This window comes from Triticum dicoccoides, chromosome 1A (assembly GCF_002162155.2).
Source record: "Triticum dicoccoides isolate Atlit2015 ecotype Zavitan chromosome 1A, WEW_v2.0, whole genome shotgun sequence".
Lineage (NCBI taxonomy): Eukaryota > Viridiplantae > Streptophyta > Magnoliopsida > Poales > Poaceae > Triticum > Triticum dicoccoides.
In genome coordinates, this window is record NC_041380.1 from 72,659,732 (window position 1) to 72,667,066 (window position 7,335).

A 7,335-nucleotide genomic window follows, 5' to 3' on the forward strand; every position below is an offset into this window, starting at 1 on the left:
AGTTAAAAATGAATTTTCTTTTTCTTTTTAATGTTCACATATTTTAGTAAGCACTCATGAATTAAAACCTGTAAAAAATTAAAGAGAGACGGGAAATAAATCTAGGCAACAAATAACCATACATGCGGGTCCCACAATGACCCCACAATCCCCGAAGCACTAGAGCGCTTCAAATCATGGGAGCTTAGTATCTAAAGCTTTTTGGTGCATCGTTGTGGTGTCCTTACACGTGTCGGTCTCGGTGCCAGTTGGTGGTTGTCGTTTGAGACTTTTGAGAGGTCTTATTCCTCGCTAAAATCGTTGAATTGCTGCTATAACACTCACATGGATCAGTCCACAAGCTCTTACTTGCTTAGCTTGACTCCCTATTCCTCTTGGTCGGTTAGCTTTTTTTCCGCTCACCCCACTGCTCGCTCAGAAAAATGAAATATTTTTTAAATGGATTAGTTTAATTAAAATATGTTCAAGTATTTAAAAAAACATTGTGAATTTACAAAACCATGAATTATAGAAAATGTTCATGAATTTAAAATATATTTATGGATTAAAAAATGTTTGCAAATTAAACAAGTTACAAATTTTAAAAATATTCACAAACTTTAAAAATGTCCGTGAACTATAGTGTATTCATGGATGTAATAAATATTAATGAAGATAAAAATGTATTTTATTTTTCTTTTTAATGTTCACATATTTTAGTAAGCACTCATGAATTAAAACCTGTAAAAAATTAAAGAGAGACGGGAAATAAATCTAAGAAACAAATAACCATACATGCGGGTCCCACAGTGACCCCACAATCCCCGAAGCACCAGAGCGCTTCAAATCATCGGAGCTTAGTATCTAAAGTTTTTTGGTGCATCGTTGTGGTGTCTTTACATATGTCGGTCTCGGTGCCAGCTGGTGGTTGTCGTTTGAGCCTCTTAAGAGGTCCTATTCCACGCTAAAATTGTTGAATTGCTGCTATAACACTCACAGGGATCAGCCCACAAGCTCTTACTTGCTTAGCTTGACTCCCTATTCCTCTGTCGGTTAGCTTTTTTCCGCTCGCCCCACTGCTAGCTCAGAAAAATGAAATATTTTTAAATGAATTAGTTTAATTAAAATATGATCAAGTATTTAAAGAAAATATTGTGAATTTACAAAATCATGAATTATAGAAAATGTTCATGAATTTAAAATACATTCATGGATTAAAAATATTTGCAAATTAAACAAGTTTCAAATTTTAAAAATGTTCACAAACTTTAAAAATGTCCGTGAACTACGAAATATTCATGGATGTAATAAATATTAATGAGGGTAGAAATGTATTTTTTTCCTTTTTAATGTTCACAAATTTTAATAAGCACTCATGAATTAAAACTTATGAAAAATTAAAGAGAGACATGAAATAAAACTGAGCAACAAATAATCTTACATGCGTGTTCCACAGTGATCCCACAATCCCCGAAGCACCAGAGAGCTTCAAATCATGGGAGCTTAGTATCTAAAGCTTTTTGGTGCGTCGTTGTGGTGTCCTTACACGTGTCGGTCTTGGTGCCAGCTGGTGGTTGTCGTTTGAGCCTGTTGAGAGGTCTTATTCCACGCTAAAATCGTTGAATTGCTGCTATAACACTCACATGGATCAGCCCACAAGCTCTTACTTGCTTAGCTTGACTCCCTATTCCTCTTGGTCGGTTAGTTTTTTTTCCGCTCGCCCCACTGCTCGCTCAGAAAAATGAAATATTTTTAAATGGATTAGTTTAATTAAAATATATTCAAGTATTTTTAAAAAATATTGTGAATTTACAAAACCTTGAATTATAGAAAATGTTCATGAATCTAAAATATATTCATGGATTAAAAATGTTTGCAAATTAAACAAGTTTCAAAATTTAAAAAAATCATAAACTTTAAAAATGTTCTTGAACTACAAGATATTCATGGATGTAATAAATATTAATGAAGCTAAAAATGTATTTTTTTTTCTTTTTAATGTTCACGAATTTTAATAAGCACCCATGAATTAAAACCTGTAAAAAATTAAAGAAAGACGGGACATAAAACTAAGCAACAAGTAACCTTACACAGAACCAAAGAGCTAAATAGAAGATGTAGTCAAGACATTGGGGATGCACAGAACCAAAGAGCTAAATTGAAGAAAGAAGAACCAACAAAAGTAGATACAACCAACCATGCAAATCAAATAGACAACAACATTATTCACCGTCTTTGACAATACACAAATTACAAGAAATTTCCCTGGATGTAATGCATCCTGGAAGAAAATGATGGGCAAGCACCGCCATCTTAAGATCTAACCACTGAAGGCCATATCATAAGTTTTCACCTCAGAGAGCACGTCAGAGCAATCTCCAAAGCAATGCCTTCCTAAAAAACATGGAGTATACACACCGCCATTGCCAGATGAGATCAATGAAGGTCCTATGGTTTTCACCCGGGACCTCGATACCCGATACTCGAAGAGCATTACTAGCTCAGCCACCTTGGGTGGCCGCCACCATTTGTTGAAGAAGACCATTTTGCTAGGATGGGTACACCCATACCAAGGTCACAAGAAACTGAACTCCCAACCGATCTCTAGCATGCATGTGTGGCAATAGTCGGTCACGTGCATCTTCCTAAGGACATCAACACGCAACCAAAGCCATGCATGAGAACATGAAATGTCACACAACTTGGAGAGCCGAATGTCATCAACAACTTCATCTCGCATGTGCTCCACATTCCACAACAACCGCGACAACTACGACACACAAATACAACAACGTCCCCTAGTCCGCCACAAGATGTAGAGGGACACCCCTGCCCCATCGTTGCACCACTTCATGCCATCGCCAGACGTAGCCTGGAGGAAGCTAAACTACCTTCGGAGCTTCCAGCGAAGCGCAGGATCTGGGGACGGGAAAACCACCGGCACGCCAATATGTTTTTCACCAGATATGCCCATGGTAGGCCCGGACAGGCCTAGATCATACCCGCCCATGCACCACCGCCACGCCCGGACCACTGTGGCGAGCCAACCCACTGCCACTACGTAACATATAGTTCAAAAGGTCACTTGTGGGGGAATGATCGGATAGATGGCTACATGTTGTGCACAGGTTGATGCGGGTCAACCTTTCTGATATGTCAGATACACTACACTGGAAACTTTTGGTGTCAGGGGTATTCTCAGTGAAGTCTATGTATACAGACTTGGTAAATACTGGTCCAATACCAAAGTCACTTCACATTTGGAAAACCAAGGTGCCCTTAAAGATAAAAGTTTTATGTGGTTCGTACACAAAGAAGTGGTCTTGACTAAGGACAACCTAGCAAAACGTAATTGGGAGGGTAGTAAATGGTGTTGTTTCTGTGATCAGGATGAATCAATCCAACATTTGTTTCTTGACTGTCCACTTGCCAAGCTACTATGGTGCACAATGCATGTGTCATTTAACATCGGCCCACCAGATAACATTAACATTATTTTTGGGACTTGGATAAACGAGGTAGAGCCTAAATTAGCGGCGCATATTCGAGTCGGAATGTATGCATTACTTTGGGCCATATGGAACTGCCGGAATGATACGATTTTTAACAGACAAAACATCCCAAAAAATTTGCAGTTAATCTACAGAGTTATTGGTTGGATCCGTACGTGATCGTTACTCAGCCGTGTGGAATCCAAGAAGCATATGGCTTATTAGTGCAACCAATGGAAGACGGTAGCACGGGATACCTACAACCGATTTGGATGGCGATTCAACAATAGGATAAGTGTGTAGTCATCTAGTCCTTTGTTTTTTGCCCGTTGTTTCTTTGAGTTCTTCTTTTACTTATCTCTTGATGAGTTTTTGTATCGTAATATATACTTGTTTGATCTTTTGATTAAAAAGATGACTGCATGCATCGCTTCGATGCAGAGGCCGGGATTGATCCTCTTTTTTCTAAAATAAGGAAATTAGAGTACCGAACTCAAAAAAGAAGAAAGAAATAAGAGTATCTGAAAATAAAGGATATGTCTGTCTTCTTTTCGCCTGAACTAAAGATTTGCAATAGGACTCCACGATTATTGGGATGTCGACCATGTGCATCAGTTTGTACAACACATCCAGCATATATGAGAGGAAGAAGAGAGGTTGACTTGAGTATGCAAGTTGACGCGAAATGCCTGGCTGGAATTCCGGACAGCTTGGACACGTTCCTAGCTTAGGCGGCGGCAGCTCACAGCAGGTTAATTCAATTCGATTGATCGTGGCTGAAGAAGAGATAGAGCACTAAGTGCATAATTGTCGTGCACGTTCGATCGATATCAATCCTTATCTTTCTTAGTAGTACAATATCATCTGCACGGTTCACAAGGCGCATAAACAATCGGTGTGCTTACCTTATTCGCCGTATAAATACAAGCCCTTGTTCAGCACAAGTAAATCGTCCGATCCGCAGCTGAGAAGCATTTCATCCCTAGTCTGCAAGAAGTGACGTAGAGATAGCTAAAACACTACATTGTCCTGTTCGAGGTGAAGAGGTCGATCGATCATGGCGAAGGGTGACGAGAAGAAGGCACCTCTCTTCGTGGCCGTGGCCCTGGCCATCTACGTCGTTCTCACGGCGCAGGTGGGGTCGGCGGCGGCCCCTGGTACTGGTAGCTACGCCGGCCTGGAGGCACCTGTGAGGCAAGTCGTTCAGAAGTACAGTACATGGATATCAACCGGGGCTTGGGTGCTGGCCTCATCCGACTCGTCTTCCACGACTGCTTCGTCAGGGTAATTAAAGCTGCTCTCTTTTTTTTAGTAGGGGAATTAAAGCTGCTCTTGCTGTTGCGGCAGTTTATGAAAAGCACACTTTATTTTCTTTTCTTTTTTTAGCTCCGTACGACAATAGTTCTATGGTAAATTTTTCATTAATGTATAGTACATGGTGGAAGGAAAACATAAGGGGAAACTAAGTAAAAACTGACACAACACGCCACAAAAGCATCAACCAATGCCTGTTCTTGGGAACATGTTTACTAATTTAGAAGTTCTCCACTGTTGGAACAATGTGGAATGCTTGTCCTTGATCACGTGCATAAGAAGTTGAAGATCCTTCTATAGAGCAAATCTCCAGTTTTGAACAGTTGGCTGAATGATGCCTTTCCATTGAAGCATGCCTTTTCTTCTCTATTGGATTGTTAGATCACGAATTAATGAAATTATGTACCGGTGCAACTAATTAAATTTCACCATATTATGCAATATCTCAGTAGTGCAGTAGTGCAAATCTGGAGGCTAGCTTAGCTGACAACGAATGATCGTATAACTGTCCGGTAATCAACATTTTTCAAACTAACTCATGCATGCCTACTACCAGGGTTGCGATGGATCCGTGTTGCTTGACAGCACGCCCAAAAACACCACCAGCAATGATCCCCTGACGCTCGCTGGGAAGACGGAGAAGGCGTCGCCAAGCAACGGCGGCCTTCGTGGCCTCGAGGTGATCGACGCCATCAGGCTCAGGCTCGCCGAAAAGGATATCGGTGTCAACGTCTCCTGCGCCGACGCCGTCGTGTTCGCCGCCCGCGAGGCCACCTACATCCTGAGCAACAACACAATCAAATACGAAGTGGACGGGCCCGGCCGCAAGGACGGCGTCGTCTCGTCGGCAGAGGACCCGGGAAAACACCTCCCTAACCCCACCGACAACTTCCAGCAGCTCCTGCAAAGCTTCATGGCCAAGGGCTTCAACCTGGTGGAGCTCGTCGCCCTCTCCGGCGCACACTCTGTCGGCATCGCCAACCTAACGTCGGTCATACACCGATTCGGAACTCCGATCATCCACGGTGAGATGAACAAAACGTACGGTGCAGTCGTTGCAGCCGAAGGGCCGAAGCACTCTGGTGTGATAGAGAACAACGTCCGTGACTTCGACGATTCGAGCCGTAAGCTGGCTGGTTACCAGGCCAATGGGGTGGTGGACTTGGCGGCGGTGGGCTACCTAGACAACAGCTACTACAACGCCAACTTACAGAACATGGTGCTCTTCAAGTCAGACTGGGAGCTGACGCAGAACGGCACCGCAGAAGAGCACATGAAATCGTACAAGAAGAAAGCCAGTTTGTGGAACACAGCCTTCGCCAACGCCATGACCAAGCTCAGCAAGATGGTCGAGTCCAAGGACCCACTTTACGAGATCGGAAGCAGGAGGACATGCAATGTCACCAACCAGATGTCCTACCCTTAATTAAAGCGCGCGCGCGTCAAGATTTGAACGAGACAAGACATCCACGCACGACGTTTAATAATTATTCATTCTTTTCTAGTAGAACAATCATTTGTTAGAGGCCGGGATCCCCCTTTTCGAAAAAAAAGAACAATCATTTGTTTATCATTTAATTTGCTGAATCTCTTCGCCCATGTTTTCTTCTTCTTTTGAACTCATCTTTTGATGTTGACTCTCTTGGCTACACATGTGTAAAGCATACGCTTACATACGTTTTGAAATAATAACCAGACCAAAATAGCAACGTCTCACTTCGTCCGATCATTTGGTGGCCAGACGTGTATTGCACCTCGAAAAAGTTGTGGCTGCACCATGAAACATGTTTCCGCCCTTTTTTATAGACTAAGACATGTATCCGTACATTACAACGGGAGAAATAAATGGCTACACGTTCATGGCGATCCATCTATGTTGTCGCTTTTGCTCTTTGCAACCGGCCCCGATGGTGGTCTTGCCGTCCACCTATTCACGCGACCATCGTCTATCATAAGGCGATGAGCTTTATCATCAAACCAACATGCCACTTTCGCAAGCCCCTCCTTGCATCGATTTATCATTTTGCGGACTTGTGATAACAGTGGGTGCCATACATATCCCATCTACACTTGGTGCATCAGTGTCACACACTCCCACGGTCAGGGCCGTGCTCGCAATGTGCTCCTGATGCGCGCTGCCATGGTGGCCGACCAAGGCCAGGGCAGGCACAACATCGGTGACGCTGCGTCAAGAGACGTCGCGGTTGTGGGCGCGGACGGAAATAGGGGATCTCGGGCTGTTTTCGGTTCATGCGGGTGCAGTCGATCAAGCTCCCTCGCTCCGGCCTGCAACGTCACTAGATAGAAGCCTACAAGTCTGGAAGAGCAGCCATAGTAAAAGGCGGGCGGAGTATATTCGATGGCGACAACGAAGAAGCAAACTGGTGTCTTTGGCTCCCGCCTTAAGCTGGCCTGTATCGCACGTACTACACATCAAGGTCGAAAAGACAGCCTATTTCCTTTTCTTTTTTTCTTTTTGGCGGAAAGAAAAGATAGCCTCTAATTGATTCCAAGGTTCCAATCAAGATCAGGTTGTGGGTTGGCTACTCTT

The 7,335-nt window shown here is 43.1% G+C and overlaps 1 pseudogene; it reads left to right on the top strand.

Annotated features, from left to right (window-relative positions):
- The first annotated feature begins 4,527 nt into the window (after positions 1-4,527).
- On the top strand, positions 4,528-6,385 carry LOC119366718 (annotated as a pseudogene).
- The last annotated feature ends 950 nt before the right edge of the window (positions 6,386-7,335 follow it).